Source organism: Pteropus medius, unplaced genomic scaffold (assembly GCF_902729225.1).
Source record: "Pteropus medius unplaced genomic scaffold, Ma_sr-lr_union100, whole genome shotgun sequence".
Taxonomy (NCBI): Eukaryota; Metazoa; Chordata; class Mammalia; order Chiroptera; family Pteropodidae; genus Pteropus; species Pteropus medius.
In genome coordinates, this window is record NW_024342471.1 from 4,747,843 (window position 1) to 4,762,246 (window position 14,404).

Genomic DNA, 14,404 nt, shown 5'->3' on the forward strand with positions numbered 1-14,404 from the left:
GGTCTCTTAAAGACCGTATGATCCTGTGATCCATCAGACACTGAGTCCGGATGTGTTTAAAGTCACAAATCATAGCATAGATGTTTCCCATCTGAATTCTTACAGGCTGAGAGACTTGGGTTCAGAGGCTGGAAAACACATACTAGCTATGTCATCATGGGCAACTCACTAACACCCTCTGGGCCTATTTTCTCCTCTGGTGGCTTTAAGGGAGAGAGCAATGCATGAAAGCACACAGGGTCTGGTATAAGATTGTGTATGATGTAGATCCTTTTGTTTCTTTGCTTATTGAGGAACTTAGACCATCTGTGTATTTCCAGCACTGTGAAGTAATGACACTGAACGTTTTTCCATCGGCCTGGCTGCCTGAAGAAGTTTTCAAACTTTTATGGGAAAATGCCCAACCTTATAGCATGGCACCTGGATCCAAGAATCCCTTTAAAGACAAAAAGAGCAACATTTCCTTCAATGTTGGGTATGCTCTTGCTAGAACGAGGGGAAAATGGAACAAATCCTATCGTAATAGAAACTGGGTCATAACAGGTTTTTTTCCTCGAAGGTTGTTTTTCCATTTCAGGAGATAACAGCAGGCCTCCCCATAGTGCCCCTGAGACCACCAGACCAGCTAGATCAGACTGGTCCTAGAGCCTTACGCAGGCTCAGAAAGCCAGCAAATGAAATGTACTGCAACTAACCCCAATGGGTGGCCAGACCAAACTCGCCCCTAGCCAGGACCTTTGTGTGTAGACCTTGTCCTCTCAGAAGTATTCAAAAGCGAGGGCTGTCTGGTAACTTGCACTTGGCCAGCCACACCTAGATCTCACCCAGTCAGACTCTGCCAATTCCTTTATACTTTCTCTCACCTTCCCTATATTTGTATTAGATGACTTATCCAAGATTGTCCAATCAAGACTGCTGAATCAGAGTTTTTTAAATTTGCTTTAAGTCTTGATTTTCGAAGACTGAGCTGAGTTTGTCTTCAGTCTTCTGGATTGGCAACTGGACAAATAAATCGGATTTTTTGTTTGTTTGTTTTTTTAAGGAAATCCTATTGCCTCTGATTTTGGCTTCTCTGTGTGTGATGGGCATCAAACTCAATGACATCATGGGTAACATAAAAACCTGAGAAAACTAAGAGTTTTCTTTAAGCAAAACTAGCCTGGTGTGACATGGCAACCGAGGAGGAACCTGAAATCACCTTTGCCCAGAGTCTAAGTGAATCTACAGCTACTAACGAAACAATGCCCTCAGAAAGTAATCCAGAAACTAACTGAGTGACTCCCACACATTGAACAAACAATAGAAAAATACACATCTAAACAAACAGAAAAGACTGAGACATGATGTCACCATAAACCCCGCCCCTAGCACAGGGACATAAGATGCAGAAAGAACTCACAACACTCAGCTTCTCCTCAAAGAGAGAAGGATCTGGACCCAACATCTAGCATTCTAAATTTTAAACTTCCCCATTAGGAGGTTTAGTAACTCTGAAAGTCCCTGGGGCTTGAGTCAACAAGACCCACAGGACTATAGCGAACAAAGAAGCAGTTCTCAATGGGCTGGGAACTGCTACCCGCGCCCAGGACTTGGCAGAGAGGAGGCAGAGAGAAATGCCCAGCTCCCAGTCTTTCCCTGCAAGAAGCCTAGGTGCTTTTTTTCAAAGCTGCAAATGAGAGTCAGGCTCCTAATTTGACACAAATCGAGGGGCCAACAGTCCTCTCCAGAGCAGTATCACCTCTACATTCTCCTGCTGCTGCACTCCAGGTCGCTGGTCTCTCACTGAAGAAAGCTCGTGCACATGATTGACAGCACAGCCTTTGTGGCTGCTTCTCAGGGGATGCTACCACTGATCTCCTGTCTCTGGTGGCCAGTGGGCTTGTGTTACTGGAGCCCACAGGACTGTAGCAAACAGAAAACTGTTCTTAACTGGCTGTTTTCCATTGTTTAGCTCAGAGACAGCAATCAGAAACACCCATCTCCCAGCCCTTCCACGAAGGGATCTATGTGCATATCTAACAAGCTGCTTCCAAAGTAGATGCTGACTGAGATCCTAACTTTGGGGCACTGAAATGTCTCCTCAGCTATTGGGAGCTGCTAAGAACAACGAAGGCAGTTGGACAATCACAAAGTTTGGAGAGACAACCAAGAGCTAGAACAGGCTTGAATGATAAGATTCATCTCCTAAAGGAGACCACTGCATCGAGACTGGAAGAACTAGTTGTTTTATCTAAGGTGCGAAAACCTACAGAAAAGGTTGAGGAAAAGGAAGAAATGGAGGAATGTGTTTCAAACAAAACAATTAGATAAAACTCCGGAAATGCACCTTAATGAAATGGAGGTACGTTCTTTATCAGATGGAGTTTTAAAATGTTCGTTAAGGTGCTTACCTGGCTTGGAGAATTTCAACAAAGCGATAACAAATATAAGAAAGTTTCAAACAGAATTCACAGAGGTAAAAATATAATCACTGTAATGAAAAATTCAATACAAGAGTTTCCACAGCAGTCTAGATGAAGCAGAAGAAAGGATCAAGGAGTTCAAAGATGGACAGTAGAATTCATCTAATCAAAGGACTGGTGCAGCCACTCTAGAAATCAGTATGGAGGTTCCTCAAATAATGAAAAATAGAACTACCATATGGCCCTGCAATGCCACGTCTGGGTCTTTATACAAAGGATGTAAAATCACTGTCTCAAAGGATATCTGCGCTTCCATATTCACTGCCTCATTTTTTTACAATGCCCAAGACATGAAGCATCAGTGAATGAATGGAATGGATAAAGAAAATGTGATGTGATACACACACAGACACACACATACATACAAAGCACATACACACACACACTGATAAAAAGAAAGAAAGGGAAGGAAAACCTACCATTTGCTACAACATGGATGGAACTTGAGGGCATTATGCTAAGTGAAATAAGTCACACAGAGAAAGGCAAATACTGTGTGATCTCACCTATTTTTTGCATCTTTAAAAAAAAATCAAAAACAGATACAGAGAATAAATTGGTGGTAGCCACAGGCAGGGAGTGGGGCCTGAGGAAACAGGTGAAGGTGGTCAAATGTATAAACTTTCAGTTTACCATAAATAAGTTCTCGAAATGTAATGTGCAATATGGTGGCTATAGTTAACAATACTGTGTTGTATATTTGAAAGTTGCTAAAAGAGGAAATCTTAAAAGATCTCATCATAAGAAAAAAATTATTTATGTGAAAAGATGGATGTTAACAAAACTTATTGTGGTGATCACTTTGAAATATAACATAGGTCAAATCGTTATGCTGTACCCTTAAACTAATATATGACGTTATCTGTCAATTATATCTTAATAAAACTGAGCAGAAAAGCTAAACCTATTTCATGTAAAGGATTTTTTTATTATATGTTTCTGGCATTAATGCTTTTATTTCATTATGAAATGATCACGAGAGTAATGATATAGTTGCTTCTTTATAGTAATCAATAAAATTTTAAATTGTCAAACTAAAAACGGAATCTACACTATTATTCCCAACTCTAGACCAGGTTGACCATACGCGACTATTAAGTGCTTTTAGATAAGAATTGGTAGCCTCCATAGTTGAGATAGGAAAACGCTCTAGAATTCTTCCCTCACAACCTTACCACCAAGTCCTATATTACAGTGAGAGGGAGTCACAATCTAAATTCTGTTACACACACACACAAACATGGGCAATTAGATGTAAGGCTGGATAGAGCCAATTCGGTGAGCTCTATAGAGTTGAAACTCTCTGTCCTTTTCCAGTCTGCCTGTCTGTCTGTCTGTCTGTCTTCCTTGTTTGCTTGCTTGCTTCTCTTTCTTCCTTCTTATCCTTCCTATCCTTCTTCCTTCCTTCCTTCTTTCCTTCCTTCCTTCCTCTCTTCCTCCCTCCCTCTCTCCCTCTCTGTCTCTCTTTCTCTCTCCCTCTCTCTCTCTTTTTCTTTCTCTCTCTTTCTCTCTCTCTTTCTTTCTTTCTTTTTCTCTTTCTTTCTTTCTTTCTTTCTTTCTTTCTTTCTTTCTTTCTTTCTTTCTTTCTTTCTTTCTTTCTTTTCCTTCTTTCTTATTTTTAACAAACTAACCATTTTTAAATGTACAATTTAGTGCCGTTAATTATATTCACATTATTGCCAAATATATCTAGAAATTTTCATCTTGTGAAACTGAAACTTTAAATGACTTACATTTTTCCCTTCCCTCCACCTAGTAAGCATGATTCTGCTTTCTGTCTCTGTGTGACTATTCTTCACATCTCGTATTAGTAGAACCATACAGTATTTGTCTTTTTGTGGTGACCCTATTTCACTTAGCACAATGTCCTCAAGTTTCATCCATTTCATAGCCTGTAACAGGACGGTCAAAGTGGAAAAGAAAGAAAAGCTTACTATTGCTTTCATCTTACTCAGAACACCATTCATTCTCCACCCATGCTTCCATTCATCCAAGCATAGATTTACTCGTGCATTCAGCTCTCATTCATGTTGCGCTTAGTCACGTTTGCATCGGTTAACCAGTACCTACATCTTCCTCAGTGTCAGGCCCTGGGCAGATGGCCCCATCTTCAAGGAGCACCCAGGCTCCCACAGTGGACTCTCTGGAGTAATTGTCCACTTCCTCTGGGCTGTCAGTTTCCACTGCAGGGTCCCAGTCTTCACCCTTCTCAGACCTGGCGGTTACCCACAGAGTGTGCATCTCACCTGTCTGGAGAATGACCATATATTCAAGGGAGCTGAGCTACCCATGTCCAAAAACAATAGCGATGGGACCTATACCCTAGAAAGCTTGCAGCTGGTGACTGTGTCATTGCAGGGGTCTGAGTGGGTGCTCACTATAAGGCTTACCATGACACACACCCACACCCACACCACAAAATCGTACTTCCACAGCAGCCCATGCTACCTACAAGCCCACTGGGAGTCCAGGCAAGCTCACCTCCAGTCCTGTGAGCAGCTGGGCCACCTCTGTCTTCTGAACAGACTGAAGTACTTAAACTCACAGGGCCCCGGTAAGGGCTTCTTCTGCCATTGGTATTTAGGTCCAGAGATACCCGTTCTCATATTTGTGCTGTTGCTCCTGGACTTCAAAGTGCTGCTGTCAATGACGTTCGCAATCACTTACATCCACAGGTGGCAGGATCTTTAACAGGTGAGTTGAGGGCAGGCCTTAGTCTTTAAAAAGGAAGGAAAGACCATCGTCCTGGGTTGGCCAAAGTATCCAAGGCACATTTCCACTGTCACAAGGTGCCACAAGCCTGTTTCAGCCTCAAGAGAAGGTTGTGAACACTTATTTTCTCTAAATATCTCAGAATTCTCAGAGGCTTCCAAATCTTAAGCCTTGTGTAGTGCCCTAGAGTTTGAAAGTTTTTAAATTCAGTGCCTTGGGACACTGGAGGTGGGAGTCTAAGGTGTGGTGGAGGGAAAAAGCTTTGACCCCAAACTGAAGTCTGCCCATTAACTGCTATATATTTCAGCTTTTCTATGATATATCTTTGGAATGAATAAGATACCATCAAAATCAACTAATAGAACCTATCCGAGGGACTTGGAGGTGCTCACTAGAGGCAGGACGAGTGTGGATATGTAAGGGAGTTCAGATCTCAGAAAGAGGTGTTGTGGTGTACTGAGTAAGGGCTTCACTTCTAATCTGCACGATGAACCCAGGCCAAGCAGAGTGCCTGCTGCATAGTAAAAGCTCAATAAATATTTGTGGATTTAATACATGAATGAATGAGTGAATGAATGAATGAATGATTTCCCCCACAGCTCTTGTGCCCTGTGATACATTGTCTCCTTTCCTCTCCAAGGAGATCAAGTAGGGAGAAGAGGCTGCAAGGACCTACAGGTTACCTAAGACCCTTGCCCTTCACTCTGCCAGCCCCATCGCCACTACCAATATGCTCTCTCCACACACCCTTCTGATTTCCTTCTCTCTGACAATAAAGCTGTGTCAAGGATGGACTTTCATCAAGGGGCTTCAGGGAAGTCTGGACCCTGCTCATTGTGCTTTAAACTGCCCCTGCCTTCACCTAAAAGAGAATCAAGCAGTACAAGAAAACATGAGCAACTCTTAATTTTCAGAGCAGGTTTTCCTTTTATCCAGAGCTTTCGTAAGAATGATTTTGTATTAACACATACATATTTGGAATCACTAAGTGAATAAGCATTTTTCTATTCTGAAATATATGAAGAATAATTTTAAAAATATCCATGGACCAATCATGCTATTTTTGCAAATTTTTAACATTATATATTTGTATAACACATGCATAAACTCTTAAGTAATATTTAATATTACATTGCATATTTTAATATAAATACTGTATAAGGCATTCTGGAACTTTATTTTATTTTATTTTATGTTTATCTTTTGCAATGTTTTTAATCCATTTCACTAAATACAAGGTTCAGTTCACAAAGAGGGATATAACAGTTTTAAATTCGTATGCACCCAATAATGTAAACTCAAAATATTTAAGCAAAAATTGATAAAATTACAAGAAGTCGACCAATTTACAATCACAGTAGATTTTAATATACCCTTCTGCATATATATATATATGTATGTATATGTATATATATATATATATATATATACACACACACATATATATATTTACACTGTGCGTTCACCTCCCATATTTAGATTTCTTTCTGTCACCATATATTTGACCCCTTTTACCCTGTCTACCTCCTCCCTCCTCACCCACCCCCTACCCTCTGGTAACCACTAGTCTGTAGTCCATGTCATGAGTCTCTGTTTGTTTGTCCTGTTCACTTGTTGCTTTTAGGTTTATATCCCACATATAAGTGATGTCATGTGATTTGCAACTTTTTCTGTCTGGCTTATTTTGCTTAACATGAGTATCTCGAGGTCCATCCATGTTGTCACAAGGAGCAGTATTTCACCTCTTCTCATGGATGAGTAATATTCCATTGTATATATGTACCACAGCTTCTTTAGCCAATCATCTATCATAGAACACTTCAGTTGCTTCCATGTTCTGGCCATTGTGAATATTGCCGCTATGAACATCAGTGTGAAAATATATTTTCGAATATGGGTTTTCTAGTCTTTGGGGTAAATACCCAGTAGAAGGATTGCTGGATCATATGGTAGATCAATTCTTCATTTTTTGAGGAACCTCCATGCTGTTTTCCATAGAGGCTGTACCAATTTGCAGTCCCGCCAGCAGTGTATGAGGGTTCCATTTTCTCTGCATCCTCTTCAACATTTGTTATTACTTGTCCTGTTGATTATAGCTATTCTAACAGGTGTGAGATAGCATCCCATTGTGGTTTTGATTTGCATTTCCCTAATAGCTAGTGATGTTGAGCATCTTTTCATGTATTTATTGGCCATCTGCATGTCCTCTAGGGAGAAGTGTCTGTTCAGGTCGTCTGCCCATTTTTTAATTGGATCATTTGTTTTTTGTTGTTATTGAGTCGTATGAGTTCTTTATATATTTTGGATACTAGACCCTTATCAGAGGCACTGTTTGCAAATATATTTTTCCATTCGGATGGTTGTCTCTTTACCTTGTTGACAGTTTCTTTTGCTGAACAGAAGGTTTTTAGTTTGATATCATCCCATTCATTTATTTTTGCTTTTACGGTCAAATTCATAAAATCCTCTTAAGTCTAAGGTCCTTGAGTTTTGTTCCTGTTTTCTTCTATGCATTTTATTCTTTCAGGTCTTATATTCAGGTCCTTAATCCATTTTGTCTTAATTTTGGTGTGTGGTGATAGACAACAGTCTAGTCTCATTTTTTTGCAAGTGGCTTCCCAGCATCATTTATTGAAGAGGCTTTCCTTTCTCCACTGTATGTTTTTTGGCATCTTTGTCGAAAATTATTTGCCCATATAAACATAGATTTACTTCTGCCTCTCAATTCTGTTCCACTGGTCTGTGTATCTGTTTTTCTGCCAATACCATGCTGTTTTGATTACTGTTGCTTTGTAGTATAATTTGAAGTCGAGCAGAGTGATGCCTCCAGCCTCATTCTTTTTCTCAGGATGGCTTTGGCAATTCGGGGTCTTTTGTGCTTCCGTACAAATCTGATGATTTTTTGTTCTATCTCTTTAAAAAATGCCAATGGGATTTTGATGGGGATTGTATTAAATCTGTATAATGCTTTAGATAATATGGTCATTTTAACTATGTTGATTCTTCCAATCCAAGAACATGGAATATCTTTCCATTTCTTTGTATCTTCTTCGATTTCTTTTAATAGGATCCTGTAGTTTTCATGATATAGGTCCTTCACATGTTTCCTTAGATTTATACCTAGGTATTTTATTCCTTTTGTTGCGAATGCAAAAGGAATTATTTTTTCCACTTTTTCTGACACTTCATTATTAGAGGATAGGAATGCTATGGATTTTTTAACATTGATTTTGTATCCAGAAACTTTGCTGTATTTGCTTATTGTTTCTAGTAGTGTTCTTGTGTAGTCTTTAGGGTTTTCTATATAGAGAATCATGTCATCCGCAAATAGTGACAGTTTGACTTCTTCATTTCCTATTTGGATGCCTTGTCCGATTGCACTCATTAGGACCTCCAATGTTATATTGAATAATAGTGGACATCCTTGCCTTGTTCCTGATCTTAGAGGGAAGGTTTTTAGTTTTTCACCATTAAGTGTAATGTTGGCTGAAGCTTTGTCATATATGGCCTTTATTATGTTCAGGTACTTTCCTTCTATACCGATTTTGTTAAGTGTTTTGATCATAAATGGATGCTGTATCTTGTCGAAGGTTTTTTCTGCATCTATTGATATGATCATACGATTCTTATTTTTTAAATTGTTTATGTGGTATATCACATTAATCGATTTGCATATGAGGAACCATCCCTGTGTCCCTGGGATGAAGCCCACTTGATCATGGTATATAACCTTTTTAATATGTTGCTGTATTTGCTTCGCTAGTGTCTTCTTTAGGATTTGTGCATCTGTATTCATGAGAGATATCAGTCTGTGGTTTTTGTGTCTGTGTTATCTTTACCAGGTTTTGGTATCAGGATAATAATATTAGTCTCATAGAATGAGTTGGGAAGAATCGCCTCTTCTTCAATTTTTTGGAAGAGTTTGAGAGGATAGGCATTAAATTTTCTTTGAATGTTTGGTAGAATTCACTGGTGAAGCCATCTGGTTCTTGACTTTTACTTTTTTGTTAGGTTTTTGATGATTGTTTCAATTTCTATACTTAGATTTTCCAGTTCTTCTTGATTCAGCCTAGGAAGGTTGTATTATTCTAAGTACTGGTCCATTTCTTCTCGGTTATTAAATTTAGTGTTACATACTTTTTCATAGTATTCTTGTATGACCCTTTGTATTTCTGTGATGTCACAATTTTCCCTCTTTCATCCTTGATTTCGTTTATTTGTGTCCTTTCTCTTTTTTCTTTAGTGAGTCTAGCCAGGAGTTTGTCAATTTTATTAACCTTCACAAAGAACCAGCTCTTTGTTGCATTTATCATTTTTTTGTTTTCAATTTCGTTTATTTCTGTTCTAATTTTGATTATTTCTTTCCTTCTGCTGACTTTAGGTTTCATTTATTCTTCCTTTTCTAGTTTTTTTATGATGAAGCATTAGATTGGGCTCATTCTTGTTTATTTGGGCTCATTCTTGTTTTTGGAGATAGGCATGTAATGATATGAACTTTCCTCTAATGGCCGCTTTTGCCATGTCCGAAAAGTTTTGATATGTTGTACTGGCATTATCATTCATTTCTATGTGTCTCTTGATCTCTCGTTATTTCTTCTCTGACCTAGTTATTCTTCAGTAGCATGTTGTTTAATCTCCATGTATTTGTGGTTCTTCCTGATTTCTTTTTGCAGCTGAGCTCTAGTTTCAAAGTATAATGATCAGAGAATATGGTTGGTATGATTTCAACCCTCTTATATTTGTTGAGATTATCTCTGGTACCCAGTATGTGGTCAATTCTTGAGAATGTTGCAGGTGCAGTAGGGAAGAATGTATAAGCAGCTGTTTTGGAATGGAAGGCTCTGTAAATGTCAATTATGTCCAGTTGGTCTAATGTGTCATTGAAGGGTGTTATTTCCTTATTGATTTTCTGTTTGGATGATCTGTCCATATCCAACAGTGGGGTATATAGGTCCCCTACTACGATAATGTTTTGGTCTGTTTCTCCCTTCAGTTCTGTTAATAATTGCTTTACATATTTTGGGGCTCCCTGATTGGGAGCATAGATATTAATAATTGTTATGTCTTCTCAATTCATGATTCCCTTTATCATTATGAAGTATCCCTCAGTATCTTTCTTTACCTTTTTTATTTTGAAGTCTATTTTGTCTGATACTAGTACCACTACTCCTGCTTTTCCCTGAATATCATTCGCTTGAAATATCATTTTCCATCCTTTCACTTTGAGTATATATTTGTCTTTGAAGCTGAGATATGTCTCCTTGAGGCTGCATGTGGTTGGGTTTTGTTTTTTGAATCATTCTGCAACTCTGTGCCTTTTTATTGATAAGTTCAGTGACTTTATATTTAGGGCCATTATTGAAATGTGAGGTCTTCTTATAACCATTTTATCATTTGCTTTCTGACAGTTTGGCATTTCGTTGCTTCCTTGTCCTTGTGTTTCTGTTTTCTTTATTTTGGTTTGCTATTGTAGGTTTTGCCTCTGGGTCTTCTTGTTTTATGTTATATACTTCAGTTCTGAATCTTCTGTTACCATTACCAATATGTAAACGATAGTTTTATATATATACAGTGGTCCATTTTCTTCTGTATGTGCCTTATCTCCATTCCTCTTTGCAAATTTGGATCTTCGAATCCTCCCCTTTTCAGTCATTGTTATCTCAATTTGTCTCTATGTATGTTGCACGTTCATTACTATCTTGCTATAGTAATTCTCTTCTTATTATTTAAGCTTATAATGCCCCCATTCTTAGTAAGGGTTGCAGTCTTCTTCTTCTATTTGCCTGATAGTATTTTACTCCTAATTATATATTTTTTTGTCATTTTGTTTTAGGTGAGTTGACCTCTGTCAGTATTTCCTGTAGTGCAATTCATATTGGAGAATTCCCTCAATTTTTGTATGCCTGAGAAGGTCTTAATTTCTCCTTCATATCTAAAGGAGAGCTTAGCTGGATACATTATTCTAGGCTGGTAGTTCCTTTCACTTAATAGTTTAAATATTTGATTCCATTCCTTTCTGGCTTGTAAAGTTTGTGCTGAGAAGTCCAATGATAATCTAATGGGTTTTCCTTTATAAGTTACCGATTTCTTCTCCCTGGCTGCCCTGAGAATTCTGTCTTTGTCATTGATTTTTGGTAATTTTAATACGAAGTGTTTTGGTGAAGGCCTTTTTGGGTTGAGGTAATTGGGTGTTCTGTTGGCTTCTTGAATTCCAAGCTCCAGCTCATTCCTTAGATTTGTCTGAAAATGCTTTCTAGTCCCTACTCCTTTTCCTTGCCTTTGATAATGCCTATCATTCTTATGTTTCCTCTCTTGATGGTATCAGCTAGTTCTTGATTTTCTCTTTCATTATTTTTCATTCTTCAGTTCCTCTCTTCTTCCTTCTGATTTATTTCTAGATTTCTGTCTTTGATATCACTGATCCTTTTCTCCATTTGGTCAACTCTATTTCCCAAGCTTGCTATTTCATTTTTCAACTCTTGCAGTGTGTTTATTTTATCTCCAGAAGATCTATTTGGTTCCTTTTGAGGGTTTCAATCTCCTTGCCCTGCTCATCTAGGTGTATTTTCAATTCCTGAAATTATTGATATGACTCGTTTCAGAACTCACTGAGTTTTTTAAGAAGTACCATCCTGAATTCTCTATCATTTAAGTTGCATATTTCTATGTCTGTAAACTTATTTTCTGGAGATTATTATCTTTCTTTCTGAGATGTCTTGTCACCTTGGTTGTTCATGGTGTTTAATGGACTATTTCTCTGTCAGGGCATTAATGAAAATGTATTCTGTTCTTTTTTCCAGAAAGAAGATTTATTATATAAAGGTCTCTCTTTAGCCTGCTGCAAAGAAGGCACTTTTCTTTTGGTTTCCAGTAGGTGACATATAAGCCTCTTGGATCCCTGCTTTATATAAAGTCTTAATAACGCTTTTTAAATTTTCTTGTAGATATTTAATCACGTTCGTTACCCTCAGTCCCTGTCAGTGTTAACAATAGTTTCGGTAACTTTTGCTCAGATTCGCCTGGGGCTCCACAGTGTTCGGTCTAAGAAGGTATGGAGTGAGGGGCCTTCTGGGTTGAGGTATGGGAGCTGAGGCTCAGCCTCGGTATTGTAACCTCGGCTGGTAAAAATCAACTGTTGTTTTTCTGCCATCTCACTTCTCTGTTTTCTGCCCTGATGACTGGGCCCTGCCGGCTGGCTGCGTGGAACTCAAACTCTCCCAGGCAGGGCTGTTCAGGGAACTCTCCGCATGAACTTGCCGCAACTTCTTCTCTCCCCTTCCTTCTACAGGTAGCTCCAGCAGCTGCAAGAGGCAGCTTTTTTATTTCTCCCAGTCCACCACCTGACACCCAGGGTTCTGATCTGCGGTAGCTCTTATGTGTAGATCCCATGCTCAGACATGCTTGTGTGCAGTTTGGTGTTTTTTGTTGAGTTTTAGATATTCGGCTTATTGTTGTTTCAACGGGAGAGATCTGGGGACATCTCTCACTCCACCATGTTTCCAAAAAATAGTTCAAAATAGGTTTTGTACCATATAGAAGCCTGCTTATCCAACTCTGGCCAAATAAACATTGAGATATGCATTATCAATGATAGCTCAACACTATTCAACAAAATCTCTTTTCTTAGTACTAATTGCTCTTGTTATGTGTTCTAAGGTATTACACAAGCAGCACTGACATTGAGTTCATGGAAGATACACAAAATGTATGCAAGGTAAGTTCTACAAAACTGTGGAGGACTTGATCAACTTCTCAGTCTTAGTGTATTTGTTTTCTGTTATAACAAGTTACCATAAACTTAGTGGCCTAGAAACACATATTTATTATTTCATTATTTCTATGAATCAGGAGTTCAGGCCCAGGACTGTCATGCACAGAGGGAAAATGATGTAAAAATACAAGGAGAATGTCACCTATAGCCTGAGGAATGTTTGAGATTACCAAAAGCTAGGAGAAAAGTCTGGAACAAATTCTGGTTTATGGTTTATAGCAGCTTTATTCATAATTGCCAAAACTTGAAAGCAAACAAGATGACATTCAGTAGCTGAACAGATAAAGAAATTATAGTATGTCCAGACAGAGGAATATTTATTATTCAGCAATAAAAAGAAATGGGCTATCAAGCCCTGAAAATATAGGGAAGACTCTTAAGTGCTTATTACTAATTGAAAAGAAAAGCCTACATACTGTGATCCCAACTATGGGACATTCTAGAAAATGCAAAACTAGAAAGACAGTAAAAATGTCTGTGGTTGGTAGGGGTTTATGTAGAAAGAGAGATAAATAGGCAGAAGACAGAGGATTTTTTTTAGGGCAGTGAAACTACCTTGTATAATATTGTAAAAGTGGATTCATGTCATCATACATGATGGGTATTACTGATGTCAGTATAGGTTTATAGATTGTAATAAACATACCACTCTGGTGGGGGATGTTGATAAAAGGGGAAGCTATGTTGTGTAGAGACAGAAATGAATTTTGAAAAATCTCTGTACCTTCTACTCAATTTTTCTGTGAACCCAAAACTGCTTTAAAATATAAAGTTTATTTATTTAAAAAGTCATTGCCATACCAAAGGTCATCTAGATTTTCTACTACATTGTCTTCGAGAAGTTTTATAGTTTTGTGTTTTATATTTAGACTTGTGATCCACTTTGAGTGAACTTTTGTGAAGGTTATTATGTCTGTGTCTAGACCCTTTTTTTTCACACGTGGATGCCTAGATTTCCAGTAGTGCCAGAAGCATTTATTGAAAAGAGTAGTCTGATACTACTTTATTATATTGCTTAAATTGTTCCAGTTTTAGCCTTTGGGAGCTCTTTTAATTGGTTTCTACACCCCTTTGATACACTCCAATCAGTTGGTTTATGTTTTATTTGCTGTTATATTTCTCCACTTTCTTATTTTCTAAAGAACGTTGAATTTTATATGAGATTTTTTTAAACTCAAAGAAGAGAGATAAATAGTTGTCTTTAACAAAATGACTTTAGAATATAAGAGCCAAGTGATTGAATAAAGAAAAATATTATTTTAAAATCCATCATCTAGTAGAAACTAATGTAAGTGAAGTATTCATTCATTTACTTAAAAAAAAAAATTTGATGGCTTAGTATATGACAGTCACTATTCTGGCAAATGAGTATACAGATAGTACCTTCTCTGTTAGATGTGACATCCAATTTGAGGAAGAGACAAACACATAAAGGTAGTTCTCACTTTGTTTAGTGCTG